Source organism: Passer domesticus, chromosome 2, assembly GCF_036417665.1.
Source record: "Passer domesticus isolate bPasDom1 chromosome 2, bPasDom1.hap1, whole genome shotgun sequence".
Lineage (NCBI taxonomy): Eukaryota > Metazoa > Chordata > Aves > Passeriformes > Passeridae > Passer > Passer domesticus.
The window spans coordinates 83,921,882-83,938,331 of record NC_087475.1 but is presented as its reverse complement, the minus strand read 5'-3'; the positions used below and the strand labels follow the sequence as shown (position 1 = coordinate 83,938,331).

The 16,450-nt window shown below is 39.5% G+C and overlaps 1 protein-coding gene across 10 annotated transcripts in view; it reads left to right on the top strand.

Annotated features, from left to right (window-relative positions):
* The window catches only part of DLG2 (discs large MAGUK scaffold protein 2), a 979,322-nt gene that overhangs the window by 266,170 nt on the left and 696,702 nt on the right, over positions 1-16,450 (top strand). The gene's annotated exons all lie outside the window — the stretch shown is intronic.

Here is a 16,450-nt window from a genome sequence, read left to right as displayed (position 1 = left end):
AGAAATGAACTCTGGAACACATTCAGTGCAGGCAGTCTGCATTCCACCTGTGTTCACATGTCAAAATAATGTGATAGCTACAGATTAATGGCTAATACAGAAGTTACAGAATGAAAAAATCCTATTATTGAAAGCATGGTCATCACTGTTTTCACAGATGAGGAGGAAGAAGTGTCTGGTTTTCCCCTTTGCTACTCCAGACAGATCTAAGTGTTTGGAATGGTATAAATTCTCCTGATAACTGAGTAGCTTCCAGTCTTTTTCTGGAAAGACAAGTAAACCAAAATCTGAATCCCATAAAGCAAAATTTTTCTTTTAGTCTCATGCTTACCAAAGAAGCAAATTTCTGAAATTTCAAACAGGAATATCTGCAGAGAAGTTGTTAGAAAAACTTTCCTGCCTTTGATAGCACAGTTTTTTAATGAAAACTTTTGAAAAGGAAGATTAACTGGAGAAGTAAAATTCAGAAAAGCATTTTTATCTGAGTTGCAGGACAGATGAAGAGAAGTATTGTGAATACATCACACATTTGCAGATATTTTGGACAGCATTTTCAGCCTGCTCGGATTTGTTTTTAAAACTTCAGTTTTCATTTGCAAAATCAAGTGGCCGAGTTTTCAAGTTGGGCAGAACAATCACAGTTACTCTACTTTGTCAGAGCAGACTATGTAGCTAACATGAGCTGTTGGAGGAAGAATCCATCTCTTGACACCTGCCCTACCTTTTAGTAAAACATTCTGTTTCTGTTGAATAATTTCTGGTGATCAGAACCTCTCACACATTTACAAATGTATTATTCCAGGGGTTAATTAGCCTTTTGGAGGCATGTGCCATATTTCTAATCTGAATTAATCTAGTCTCAGCTTCAAGCTTTGAGTGCCTTTCAGTTTTTTGCCTCTTAATCTGCTGGACTGAGGAGCCCACTGCAAAGGGTTGTGCCCCTGTCAGTAGCTCTGGGCTACAGTAAAGACATCATCTAATCATCTCTTTGATTAAGTAAATACGCTTAGCTGCTGGCATCTGTTACTGCAAGGCATGATTGTCAGAGCTCTCATCTGCCTCATGACCAGTCTTTGAGCTCTCCCTGGTTTCAGAGCAGGAGTGCTGAGCTGTGCCTGCCCCAGCTGCACGGAGCCTTGGAGCAGTTGCAGGCCTGTGCAGAAGTAATAAATGTCCTGGCTCCCACAGGAGTGACTGTGTGCATGTCCAGGGTTATGCTGACTCCCTTGGCCATGCAGCTGCAGGGTTCATGTCCTGCCCCACAGCCAGTGGGATTGCCATCTGCTTCACACCAGCCCTCTCTGGAAAGTGCCCCTAAGGAAGAGTTGCTTTATTCTCAGAGTTAGGACTTTATTGCTGTCTATGTTAAAAATTACATTGACCTGTATCAGTGACCTGTCTTCAGTACCATTTACCACAATATCTCTTTCCGTCATTGCTAAAATTGGACAGTATTAAGTGACTGAATTTTCTTCCAGACTGGTCAGCATTTGAAAAACATAGGGCCAGGATCAGTCCCAGGGGATCCCACCAAACACAGGTGGTCAACTAGATTCTGTCAATTAGATACTTTTTCATCCACATCCATTGTGTGGGTTTTTTTTTTTGTATTAATAAAATCCCATGAAGTGCTGAGATGATTTACTGAAGTCTAAGCATATTATACCAATATTTTTACCAGTGCCAGTAAAATTTAAAATATCATCCAAAATAGGTATGATGATATTTACTTTGACAGTATCTGTTTTCCATTGATTTAGCATTATGTGTATTTCTGTTCTTCAGAAATTAGTATCTGTTTTACCAGCAGCTCTGTGCTAAGTGCTTGGCTAATTAGCCATGACTAGCACAGTAGAAATTCCTGGGAATGAATCTCTTTAAACCTAGTCCTTGTTTAAATTTGTATTTAGAAATCTATCTTTAGTTAAGTGCTAAGAAAAAGTCAGGAAGTCTTGAAGGGTTGAGCTTCTCACAAAACAGGGACCTCTCAGTTTAAATAGAAAGTGAATACATTGTGAATGAAACAAAGCTGGTATGGAAGAGATGGTCTCTTGTGTTGCACCATCTCCAGTGGCTGAAAAGCAGCAAATGTGCTTCTGGGTATTCAATATCCTTTGGTCTCCCTTGTATCCGTAGATTATTATAGTATCAGCTGGCAACTGACTGACTGGACATTACATGAAACATGATTTTATTAGAATGTAAATCATACTGCATAATTCTAGGAATGGGAAATGTTGAGACTTTGAAAGATTATTTCATTTTTACTAGATGATCTGTGAAGTCAAGAACCTGAATTCTTGCTGAGAAGGTGTTGGGAGTGCTGATTAGCTCTTTCATACACTCTGTGCCATGTGCTCTGGAGATGTTATTAATTTATTATGAAAACTTGCTTTTGTAGTGAATCACATGATACATTCTTACATCTCTTGTTGTGCTTGGGCAATTAAAAACCGTGACACAAAGGCCACATGCTTGTTTCTAGCCACGTGTGTAACCAAAAGATGAATATTAGACATTTTGCCACTAAAGCAAGAAATCTATATGAATAGCTCAGGTGGCATCCAGCTCACTTAACTTCAGACATAACCGATGTAAACATCTATATCTAGTGATTTCAGGCTCCCTTTAGTGTCAGTAGAGAGGAATTGTCTCTTCTAAGACATGATTCATATGACCTAGTTTAAATATCTACATGGGGATGAGATTAATTGCGTCCTGAAAGTGCCAGTTTCTCTCCATTTGCCAGAAAAAGCTTAGGTGACTAGCTGAGATGTAGGTCTCTCTCTTACAGACATTTCCATCTGGTAAAATTAATCCTGTCCTTCCAAGCAGGAAAGATGGGATTTTTAATGCTGGTCAGGCATCTTTTTCTCTCCTTTTCTTTTGCATGTAACAGAAGGAATACATAAAAATGTGGGGAGGAGGAACAAGCTGTTGTGAAGGGTCAGCCAAGATGCCCTGGAGACGAGGCAAGAGCAAGATCTTGTAGGACTGTGAGATCATCCAATTTGTTTTCCATTGTTTTTGTCTTGGTTCTTGCTTCTAAATTACTTAATTAATATACAAAAAAAAAAAAAAAAGCAGTGAGCAATTGTAGAGAGCTGTTTGCAGCATGTTTCTCTCTTGCCCAGCTGGTAGATCGGCCCATTACTTAAATGGTCTTCAATTGTATTTTATTTTAATTGCTTTAAAATTATGATACAACAAATTAAGGGCTGCATACTTAGGTCTGGTTCTTTTCTGAGCTCTGTGCAGCTTTCACAGTGTAGGCAGGTGCTGCAAGGACATAAAAAAGGAGAGAGAGAGAAAGAGAGAGAGAGAGAGAGAAAGAATTCATATTAAGTTTTTTAGATTGAGGCACAGGGTCTTCATTTGAGCTTGGTCCCTATCAGACAGTAAATCTAGATAAATGAGAACAAGGAAGAATGGTTTTAAATTAAAACAGGAGAGATTTAGATCAGATGTTAGTAAGAAATTATTCACTCTGAGGGTAGTGAGGCATTGGCAGAGGTTGCTCAGAGAAGCTGTGGATGCCCCATTATGAGAAGCATTCAAGAAAATTTGGACAGGGCTTTGAGCAACCTGGTCTAGTAGAAGGTGTCCCTGCCCATGGCAGGGGGTTTGGAACCAGATGCTCTTTAAGGGAGTCTTCCAATCCAAGCTATTCCATGATTCTGTGAGAAACCAGTTCAGCTCACATGAGTTTAGACACACACAGTTGTCCAGCTGAACAGTTGATTGAATCAGAAACCTCACAAAGGACCTAAAAGTAAGGGATCATCTCAGGGTAGGAAGAAGAAGACTGCATGTGAACCTAGAAGTGTAGGTGTGGCTCTGAATAACCTGAACTGCTGCCAGGGATTCACCAAAAAGGTCAACATTAGTAAAAGTCCCTAATGCATTTTAGGGGGATATTTATTGAGTAACAAGTAACAAATATTTATACAGTATATCCACAATAATTTTGCTAAATTTCTATAATACATGGTAAATTAGCAAGGAATTTAAGTGTCAGAGACTGTTTTAGGTAATTACCAAATTTTTAAAAGTTAGAAGCTGGTTATCAGGGAATCTGTGAAGATCTAATCACTCCTAGTTGTCTGACCAAAACAGATGACTTGATCCTGAGAATTTCCTAGGTAGATTTAAATGTTGATGTGATTTTCTAAAGAGGTCAAATTCCACAGAAGTTGGAATGGTTATGTGAATATTTATTTCATTCTTTTTCACACCAAAAATGTAATACTTCTCAACCTAAAGGTGAGCTTGGTCTTAATTGTAACCTGTAGCTTGTTGCTGTATGATTGATTTTAACTGAATTAATGCAAGGGAGAATGTTTGCTGTCTTCTGTTTTTAGGGGAAGTTATGTATTTAATACAGAAAAATGTTTTAAACATTTCTGGACAGGCTAATAAATCATGAAGGTATGGATTGTCTCCCATCAAGATATAGTTTCACACAGGATGATGAAAAAAGATTAAAAAAAAAGCTTGCTCTTTTTGTTTGTTTTTTTTTTATCCTTAGCTGTTGGAGTACATTTGCTCTAACGGAAAAGGAAAAAAAAAGAAATAAAAAAGAAAAAAGAAAAACTTTCTCCATAGATCAGTCAGGAAGAGAAGTTGTGAAGTTGTGTCCCTAGGTGATCAGGTGATCATTCACTTCTGTGTGTCTTCTCCAATGTATAAGGTGCTCCTGAATACCTTCTAGAAAGTAATCTCATAGTGTCTTCAGGATCTTCTCAGTCTCCTCCATTGGTTTTTCTTGCTGTTTTGCCAACAGAGCTGGCAGGAGCACTTGTCAATCACAGCTGATAAGCTTGGCACATACATCTTGTGAGCAAACAATCAATGGCTGTCTAAAAGATGAGTTTTACTGTTATCACCTGCTAAACTCAGTCGAATCCCTAGCACCGGATTTAGGTACTAACCAAAATTTAGCGACTAAGGGTGAGTGAAAGAAAGAGCAATTCAAATGGTGGAAAACAAGGGCTAGAGGTACTGCCACAGCAACTGGATAGGTGAGTTGTGTCAATGGGAGCAGCTTGCTCCCAACAAGATTGCACAGAAAGGACTTCAAAAGGAAAGCCCAGAGTATTACACAGATTAAGGCAATGTGCAACCAATAAAGAATGTGTGGGAGGAGAAGAAAAGAGAAAGTAATCTTTTTTCCAACTGAATGACTACACAGACTGTTTAACCCTCAGTGGACCTTTGTCACTGATCTTGCAATTGACTGAACAGAATACCCCCTCAACCCCTGCCGTTACCTTCAAATGCCCAGCAAAAGTATCTCTTCTCTCTCCTTACTAACTGCCAACAGCACTGAATCACTTCTGGGTTTTCCTAGTTTATTCTGGTCTTAGTCATTTCAGTTTTATTATGCCTAAATTGCATCTGCCATGGTTCTGTCTCTTCACACACTTAGAATCTCTCCACTGCTGACATTTGATGCTAGTTTCTGGCTTTGCATCAAACTTGTCTATGTATCACTACTTTCCAGCATCGTTCTTGTATCTCTGCAGGGATATTTTCTCATTGAAATGCTGTCTGTTTCTCTTGCAGTGCACATCTTTTAGTGGGTACCTTGAGACACAACTCAAAAAAATTGCTAACCTTACTGTTTCAAATCTTCCAGATCTTTTTCCAATTTTTTGCTTCCTTCTTTTCCTTTCTGTGCCTCTCAGAAGTTCACTATTATACCCTCTGAGAATTTGCCTTTTCATAGTGAATTAAAGGCAATGCAATATCAGAAAAATGGTATGTCAATGATACATAAGCACATTTTGTTTAGAAGCAAAGGATAGCAGAAAGACCCAGAAAATTATAGGGCCTGATTTTGGTCCTACACAAATTGCAGTGTGATTTCCCACCACTGTAGTAGTATCCTCACTGTCTCTGTCTCCATCCTTCCCTTCCAGTCTGGCTTAGGGACCACTATTCTCCTTGCTCATCATTCCAGAGGGTTGTGTCACTGTCTTCTCTTTCCCTTTGCCTTTTGCAACTCAGTCCCAGCCTAAGTCTCTTTTATTGAAAAAATTAATTTCCTTGAAACCACTCTCCTGTGCTTTTCATAGAATCTTCCCTATGTTCAGCAATTTCTCCCCTTAAATACCTAATCTACTTTCCCATTCAACTCTTCTTGTTCATCAGGGAAGATTTTATTTTGCCCTGTTTAATTCCTTCTTCCACAGAGAAAAAAAATTACTTTGTTCTCCTCCGTTCTTTACCAGATTATACCAATTCCTGTTTACATTAAAAACTAATAAAAAGTATTTTCCTCCCTTCTGTAATTACTTGTTAAGTCTAAAATGTTATCAGCCTAGAGCAACAACAAACCTATTGCACCTCTCTCAAAATTATCAGCTTTTTGTTTATGTGAAGGTCACTAGTGAGTAGAGGCAAAAAGGCTTTCAGGATGAGAGATTTTAAAGATTGAGGCTGTTTCCTTTAGGAAATGCATGATTTAAGAGGCCAAGGCATTAAACATTGTGAAGAAGATACATTTTCTGCCTGTCTTAAGATTTTCCTACACATTCCACCAAAGGGGCATTTAGTGAAGGTGAAAGGCACCTTCCTAAGTCTGATAAAGGATATGTGACTGAAAGTATCACTGGAATCCAATTTCAAAACACCATGGATGCTGAGAGTTTGGAAGTGCATAAAAGGGGAAAAAATGGAAAAGTGACGAATATAAAGGTTCAAAAGTAGAAATAAGTTATTCTATTGTTACAATTTCACACTTCTTTTTACTTTTCTCTGACAGATATAAGTCAGTGAGTAAGATGATTCATGGTAGTATTGTATTTCATGTATTAATAATAATTAGGAAGAAAAAACCCCTTATAAATACAGTGCTGAAATTTTATCCCTCAATAAAAGCCTTATGAATTGAAGGTTTGGACTCAAGGAACAGAGTCTCTCATCTTAATTTCTCTGAGGGAATTTATAATCCCTGGTATATTTGGCCAAAGTTTATCTTTCTGTTTCGCCTGTTTAAATATCTGGCAGAGAACTTCTAAGATTTACTTACCTACCATAGCCAGAACTCATTGAAAACACATTCCCAACCACTAGACTGGGTATTAGGAAAAAATTATTCACTGAAAGCATGGTCAGGCATTGCAACAGGCTGCCCAGTGAAGTGGTGGAGTCACTGTCCCTGGAAATATTCAGGAAACATGTGGACATGGTGTTTAGAGACATGATTTATTGGTGGACCTGGCTGTGCTGGGATAATGCTTGGACTCGATGATACTTGACATCTCTTCCAACCTTAATGATTCTATGATTCCAAGAAAATATACTAACCGTAGGAGTACAAGAAAAATGTGAATTACACAGAAGTGGTGGTGTAAACTACTTCAGAGCACAGGCAGGCTGAAGGTGCATGGACTATTCATTGGATGCCTCTGAAGAATGAACTTCAAATGCATTAAAATAAAGACATCCAAAGAAAGGCATGTTTCTACCTGCAAAAGCAGAATTTGCCTTAGGAAAAAACAGTTCTTCTTGTGATGATTATTGAAACAGTTACAATCTGAGTGATGTTGAGAAATCATTTTATGTTTCCTTGTTGCTGACAGTCAGATTTGGCTCAGGCTATTGTGCAGTACTTGTTTCCTTAGATGTTTTGAAGTGATGTTAAATTGTGAGATAGCAGCAAATATGGTCTGAAGGCAGTGCATTGCACATGGCTTCAGTACTCGTTTTTAGGCTTGGTCTTCTATTGGGAATTATTCTGGAAACTTAAATATAAGGAAGACAGGGAAACCTGCAGTAGTCTCTTTCTCTCCATGTAGAACCTTTTTTTACAGAGGTTTCAGGGAGCCATGTCTCTCTCACACTCTCTTTGAGGAGAATTAATAAACTAAGTTCAGAACGAATAGCTCTGTTTCAGTTACTTGAGTAAAGTTTTTCCTGCATTCTCCAAGGCTGGGGAACAGAGGTTACTTTTTCCAGTACTGGTTTGACCACTGATTACATTTTAGAATACAATAAGATAAATAAATTATATGGAAGACATTGAAAGTCAACATAAAAAACTTAGGAATGTGGAGGATAAATAAAGCCCCAAACCAGACAAACCTACTTTCTTTCATCATGCAGTTCCATGTAATGACTTAAGGTAAAAAAGCCCACTCCAAAACATGTACTTATAGTGGCTTTGAAACTTTCATGGTGGAAATAGTAAATAGAAAGCATTTAAACCATGAAAATGCAAACAAAAAAATGCTGTGCAAAAATAGCAACAGGTGTGGGGATTAAATAGTTTGACATTCCATGTAAAAAAAAATACTTGTAAAATTATATTCTCTCACTCCCCCAAATCTTCCAAAGGTTTGACAAAATAGTGCATGTGAGGAGAAACTTTTAAAATTCTGAGTGTGACATTGGTCATGCACACATTTCCACGCATACTTCAGAAGAAGCCAAAATGTTGAACTGGGAGCCATAACACCTCTGCTGATATTTCAACTCACTTGCTGCTCTCTTATTAAGTCACTGAAGTTACTTTGTCTTCTACATTCAGAAAATGTCTCTCCAAAGAAGGAGAAGGAGGACTATTATGATCCTTGTAGTCTTCAAATGAATTGCCTTTGATGTTAAACTGTCATAAGGGGTGGTAGCTGTAATTCATGTAACATTTCTATCAACAGAGAAGAATGTTAGGACCAGTCAGGCAGTTTTGCGAATTAGAGAAAACAGAAATACTTCACAGGGGACTTAGATGTTTTTGTAGGTCTTACATTACCTTTCCTGGACCTTGTTCTGTCAGCAAGGTCTGTGTCCTTACATAGCCCAGCAGCAATTATTACTTTTTTTCTTGTAGTGATCTACTCCCAGGACACTTTCTATCACCTTTTATCAGCAAAAACACTGTTCAAATGGTAGCTAAACAGAAAAAATATGTTGTGTCAAAATGAAACCCAAGTGGTGAATGCTGACAACAGCTGTGAGCCTTTTCAATTGGAGACTTTTATTTGGAGGCAGAATCCACCCAGATGGTTGAGATGGGCTATGAAAATGAATAATGTACTTGCTGCAAGAAATGACAACAGTGGAAAATGCTGATTGTTTGTCTGGAAGAAGAAGAAACAACCTGGATGGAGTGCAAGCCCTCAAACTGTTATCGTGAATGAACTATAGCAGATCAGCTCTAGAAAATGTTGACAGTAATTGTCTGTGGACAGAGATAAAGATCTCTCTTAACCCATTTGGTAGATTAACACCAGTAGAAGTAAGGTTGGGTACCCCTAACAATAAGAGCTTAGTTTTTACTTAATGGGAAGAATGCCAATTGTTCCTCAAGTCTGAATCCTAGGTCATTATGATTTTATGAAGAAGTATTAATGAAATTAAAATCAGCTCTTCACAGAGAATTCAAGATGCACTGTTCCTGTAGGTAAGGAAAGAAATGCTCTAAAAACATTAACAATAATTTACAGTAGGATTAGATCATCTTTCCATGATTACTTGGGGGAAATCTTTACCCTCACTCTCTTTCATACCTCATAAAAATGCCACAGATGCTACAGAGCCCTCAAGGCTATTTTTCCCCTCAGCTTTAAGAAGTATCTCTTGAAAAAAGTCTTTGTAGAAGAGCACTGGGTGGCTACTGTATCCCGTCAAGTCCATGGCTATTAATTATACCAGGGTTATTTCAGCACTTTGAGTAGCCTAGGACCAAAAAGTCAGAAATATAAATGTAATCTACTCTATTGCCTTGCTCCTCTTGGGTTTCAGTTCCTAGTCTATACCTGCTATAAAATTGGCACAAGTCTTCATAATATGTACTTTGCAGTACTTTTCATTAATTCAGTTTCATACTATTTTGTCTGCTCTATTAGATCGAACAAATTACTGATTTAAGCCATGAGTATTACTGTAACATGCTTTCCTTTTTTAAAATTTGCATTATAATTATTATATCATCAGACATATAGTGCTTCACATAATTAATTTCACATGTGACAGTAATACAATCAGGACAAATGAAAGTAGCTACATGTTGTATTCAGAACTGCTGTCTTCTCAGCAGAGGGGATTTGTTCAAGTTCTTTCTCTTCCAAATGTGAGCGATTTCATGGTTTATTCATGATGGTTATCCATGCAAACATGCCTAATTGTTATGGAGAGTGTGTGTAATTCCGCTTTCCTAATCCAGAAAACAGGAGCAGTGAGGGTTTATAAACAAAGTTGACTCAGTGGGAATGATAACTTCTAACCCAAGCAAGCTGTTGCTTTGATACATTCTGAATCACAGCTGCTCACTTCAGTGGTGCAAATCCATTTCCCACTGCTCCTTGCTCCTGTTAACCCGCTGAACCAACACCACTAAATGAGAGCGCAGAGACATCTCTGCCCCGTTTTGGACATCAGCAACAGAATTGTTTCCTGCATTAAATTCCCACTGAAAATTAGGGTGGGACCTGGGTATCACTGAGGCATAAACAGAAGGTTGTGGGATTTGCTCTGGTGTTGCACTGAAGACCTGAGGCAGCCAGCAGAACATTTATTGATGAGGTTGAATCTCAGAGGCCTGAGCTAGGGACAGAAAGTTATTTTCTCCTCTGCAAATGAAGCACATCTGCTCTGGAGTCACTGAATAAATAATATGGTGATACCACATGACAGCCTTTTTGCAGTCACTGCTCATAATACTATTTTTGACCTTTTCAAGACCACAGTTTCTTCTCTCTTAGAAATGAAAATATCGCAATGATTTTCTTCCTGTTTAAATTTGTGTTACATTTTGAAGCTTACATTTAAAGGTTTACATCATAATTAATACAAGATGTTTTAGCTAGATAAGTAAATTGATGGTGATAACCATCTATAGCGTGTAACAGGATTAGGAATGATTAATAATATTAGTAGCACAATTCATACATGATTTTGCTTGTGTACCTAGTATTTGTGCCAGACTGAATCTTCCTTAGAATGAGTAATTACACTACATTTATAAGGTAAGCAGCATTTCAGTCTATTGTTTAAATTGGTAGCTGTAGGGTAGGCTGAAAGGCAGCTCCATTGCTGCTATGACCCAGACTTTGCAACAGATATTAGATCTGGTTTCCTTTCACAGCCCTCTCAAGCTCTGATTTTCCTTTTGAGAGACTGTAAGGAGGGAAAAATAATGTTTTTTGTCTGAACAGTATAATCCAGAGAATACACAGAAGGGAATCTTTTACATGCAGTAGTGGTGTTTTAAGTAGGAGGTTTACACATGCATTGAAGTACCTGTTTTAGTGAATTTAGGACTAACAACAATAATACATAGAGTTGTCTGTATTTCTGTATTAAAGCCGATTTGATCTGTAGCTTATCATCTTAACTCTCCGATGATCTTTTTCATTACATTTCTTCCAGAATTTTTTTTAAACTTTAAAACCTTCAGCAGTACTAGAAATGGCAGCATTTTTTCACTCAGCAGCTCAGTCTGACACTGGGAGTAAACATATTGAAGAAAAAAATATTCTTTTTCTATTCTTTTTCTATTCCTATCCTTGTATTCCGTGCAGTCCTTGTATTTCATACAACCATGTCCTGGGCTGCATCCAAAGCAGCATGGCCAGCAGGTCTCTGTTTCTTTGAGACACCACCTGTAGTGCTGCCTCCACCTCTGGAGCCCTGAATATAGGAAGGATGTGAACATGTTACAGTGTGTCCAGAGGAGTCCACAAAGGTGGTCAGAGGGCTGGAGCAGCACTCCCATGAAGACAGGATGAGAAAGCTGGAGTTCCTCAGCTTGGGGAAGACTTAGAGGGGACCTTAGAGTACCTTAAGGGGCTGCGAGAGAGCTGGAAAGGGACTTCTGACAGGGACATGTAGTAAAAGGACAAAGGGGAAAGGCTTGAAACTGAAAGAGGATAGGTTTGGATTAGACAGTAGAAGAAATTCTTCAGTTTGAGAGCACAGGGGCACTGCAACAGGTTGCCCAGGGAAGTTGTGGCTGTCCCATGCCTGTAAGTGTTCAAGGCCAGGTTGGTCTGAGGAGTGGCAGCCCTCCCCATGGAAGAGGGATTGGAACTAGAAAATCTTCAAGGACCAGAGAATAGATAACACTGGGTTTCTTTTTTAACTTGTACTTCTTTAAAGGGAGATTGAACTAATTATATTTGTTATAAAATCTCAGAGTAAACAGAATGTTTCCCTCTTCGAACCAAGACCTATCACAAAAAGGTTCTCCCTCTGTGCCTATGAGTAAGAGGAGTTTGTGAACTCCCACTGTTAAGGCCTCTAAATGGGATTCAGGCATCACACTTCAGTGAAATGGTGTATGGGTGCCTGCAGCTGCTGTTTACTCCTTTTGTATTTGTTTGTTTATGTTTTTGTGAAAAGATGGAGCATCAGTTTACACTATGTACCATGTGGCAAAAAGGAAGCTCCTAAATTGTGTCTGAAAAAGAATTTTGTAAAACAGTATCCATGGGGAAGAAAAGTTACGAGGGATATGTTTTTTTTCTTCTGCCTGTAATGTTTTGCTGGATGAAATCTGAAATATGCTTTGCTTATTAGGATCTGCTGATGAAAAATATCCAGGTTCAGGTTTGTGCAAATGATTCTCTGTGTCTTTTGTAAGAAATAGATGTTTATCCCCGTGTTGTTTTGTTTTGCAAGTGATTAAACATATTAAATCCTGCAAAAGGGAACAGGAGGTGCTATCTTTGTACAGAGATAACTTCTGTAAGGATAGTTAATGCTTTTTCAGGCACCTTGTCCTTGAAAATGAGATTGTGAAACAGAGTAACTGGCAACTGAATTTACAGCTAAGGGTTAGTCTTTTCCTCTCATTTGTACTGTCTCTGGATGTGATTTTAACACTCTGTAAATAGCTTAAGTTCCTGTTCTACTGCAACTGTTGCTATTATTGCTAATATTCTAATCACTACGTTACTAATATTGCTTTAATATTATGCTTTAGTACTTTAAAATATTCAGCTTTCTGGAAAGGAAACCCAAACATATGCTCTAATAACCTTGATCTTTCAGCTAAGGTCATCCTAGCTTTCATGAAAATCAGCATTTTAGGTATCTTAAGTAATATCATTAATAAAATTTTAGGATTCCTCCTGTGTTAGGATACATGTGAACGCAAACAATGTACTTTAGCAACTTTAATTGGTTTCAGAGCCAGTTTTACAGAAATGCACTAAAATGAAAACCTCAGAACACATGATTTATACAGGAATACATATCGAGGGAGTTCTTGTGGGGGGACCATGGATGGACACCAGGTGCCCACCAAGCCGCTCTATCCTCCTCTTGTCAGCTGGCCAGGAGAGAGTGCATGGCTCTTCAGTTGAGATAAGGATGGAGAGAGATCCCTCACCAATTACTGTCATGGGAAAAATAGACTTGACTTGGGAAAATTAGTTTAGTTTATTACCAAAGATAGCAGAATAGGATAATGGGAAATAAAATCAGAATCTAAAACTCCTCCCTCCTTCCTGGGCTCAACTTCACCCCTGATTTCTCTACCTCCTCTCACCCAGCAGGGCAAGGGGATGGGGAGTGGGAGATGTGGTCAGTACATCATACACTGTCCCTGCTGCTCCTTCCTCCTCATGGGAAAGATTCTTCACACTCTTTCCCATCTCCAGGGTCCCTCCCACAGGAGAGAGTCCTCAACAAACTTTTCCAATGTGGTTAATTCCCATGGGCTGCACCTCTTCATGTACTGCTCTGGTGTGGGTCTCTTCCACATGGTGCAGTCCTTCAGGAACAGACTGCTCTGTCTTGGGCTCCTCTCTCCACAGGGCAACAGGTCCTGCCAGGAGCCTTCTCCAGTATGGGCTTCTCCAAAGTCACAGCCTCCTTTGGGCATCCACCTGCTCTGGCAAGGGATCCTTCAGGGTTACAGGTGCATCTCTGCTCCCCCATGGTCCGCCATGGGCTGCAAGGTTGCAGCTCCCTCACTGTGGAGCTGCAGGGAATCTCAGCTCTGGCACCCGGAGCACCTCCTTCCCCTCCTTCTGCACTGACCTTGGGGTCTGCAGACTGTTTGTCTTACATGCTCTCACTATTATTTCTGGCTTCAGTTGTTCTTTTTTCCCCTTCTTAAATATGCTATCCCAGAGGCTCTGCCACACTGCTAATGGGTCCATTTTGGAGCTGGCTAGCACTGGCTCTGTTGGACATGGGAGAAGCTTCTGACAGCTTCTCACAGAAGCCACCCCTACAGCTTTCTGCTACAAAAATTTTGTCACACAAAGCCAATATAGCTCTTCGGTAGAAAAAGGTGGAAGACATTTGGACTCCATTGTGACTGATTTTTATTGTAGTGTGTGTATAGGAGCTGCATGGGAGCTAAGCCACTACCATAATTTCTTCTTAAGTGGAAGTATGACTTACATTCGGGACTTGTCATAGCTTTGGAGATGAGTCTCTTGGTGTACTGAGGAAAAAAAAAGAAATTAGCAACAAGCTACTAGAGGCAAAGTGAAGGTGTAACCCTCTGAGGGTGTATATCATGGAGGGACAGTCCACTTGGCATCACTGCCTGAGTGCCCTGCTCCACATACAGTTGCACTGTTCTTGAAACAGTTCTTATAAGGCTGCAGTTTTCATCCAAGTGTTTAAGGGAAATTAGTTTTGGTTTGCCTTTTTTGGGTCTGAGTAAAGAAGCCTGTGTAGTGGATTTGGGAGAGACAGCATCCTACTTGTAAATTGAACCTAGTGAGTTTGATCTGGTTTTCGTTTGTTGGTTTCTTTGGGTTCTTGACTGTTTTTTTCCAGAGAAAGATATTCCAGAAATAAAATACCGTTTTTTTTCTGTGTGATTTTCACATAGCATTTGTAGGTCACAAGACTTTTTTTAAGGTGGTGTGGTTTCACCCCAGCTGGGAACCAAGCACCAGACAGGTGCTTGCTCACTCCCCCACCAGCAGGATCAGAGATAGAATTGGAAGGGTAAAGGCTGGAAAACTTATGGATTGAGATAAAGAAGTTTATTAGGGAAAGCAAAAGCTACACACAGAAGCAAAGCCAAACAAGGAATTAATTCATTTTCCAATGGGCAGGCAAGTGTTCTGCCACCTCCAGGAGAGCAGGGCCCCATCATGCATAACATTGACAAAACATCCACTCCAAATGTCCCCCCTTCCTCCTTCTTCTTCCTACTTTATGTACTGAACATGATGTCTTATGGTCCCTTTGGTCACTTGGGGTCACCTGTCCTGGCTGTGTTCCCTCCCAGCCTCCCCTGCATACCCAATTTCCTCCCCAGTGTAGCAGCACAAAAAGCAGAAGAGGCCTTGGCTCTGTGCAAGCCCTGATCAGTAATAACAAAAAAATCTCTGTACAGTTAGCTCTGTGTTCAGCACAAATCCAGAACACACCTCCAATCTTGCCACTATGAAAACAATTCTACACTGGCCTAAAATCAGCACATAAGTAAAGGCAGAGACTGGACTTTTGTCATCACGTCTGAATCCCACCCTCACACAAATAAAAAAAAAACCACATCATTATCAGAGATCATCTCCATGATAAAAATAGCTCCTTGGTTTTCTTCCACAGACACAAGGTCTGTTGAATGAAATGAAACAAAGCAAGTGAAGTGATACCAGCCTTATTAATGAAACCACCCAGATATGCTGGTCTTGTATACAGGTTTTGTTTAGAAGTCTTTTGCTTTGCAAGTTTCTTTTGCATTATGAAAGTTGAATTCTGCTGCTGGGTTCACAGCAAGGATTTCAGAAAGCAGACAAACCCAATTGGTATTTCTTCCTCCTTGAAGTCATCAAGTGGGGATCCACAGCATGCTGCCACTCTTTAAACTGCATACCTGCCAAAATTCTCCTTTCTTCCACTTACACTGAAGTTGGTGTCACAGGATTAAACCTTCCCAGTGATTTGTCTCCAGTAATTCAGACAACTGCAATGAAAACCTCGGGACAGCTTTTCTGCTGGTATGTTATTTTTCTTTGTACCTATCCCTGCAAGCAGTAGTCACAAAAAGAGGAATAGTGCTCATAAGTCATGCAGGGAAGGTCTCCTTCTTTCCTTCCCCAGTAATGAGGGGTTAATTCAAACCATTATTTTTTTTTTTTTTTATCTTCAGAAGTGTGGCTGTGAGCATTTTATTATTACTACTGCTGTCACAGTCGAAGGTCACAGATTAGACAATTGAACTATGTTTGTTCTGTCTTTGCTCATCTTGTCTAATCTTGGGCACACATGTTGCACAGAGATCACAGCAAGGGCATCCACAGTGATTCTGGGTGTGGGATTTAACTTCAGAGAAGTCACTGATTTCTCTGCTTTGCAAGCAAGTTTTCCACAGCCTTGGGATACTGTCTCCCAGCAGATAACAAAGTAGTCATGTTCAGGGGAAAATGCAAGCCCTGATGTTACTGAGAATGGCAAGAAAGTCTTCATCTGGCAGCACTGGGGTAAAAGAATATATGAGCAGCCTACATGAGATTAAAAAATTCTGGAAGAT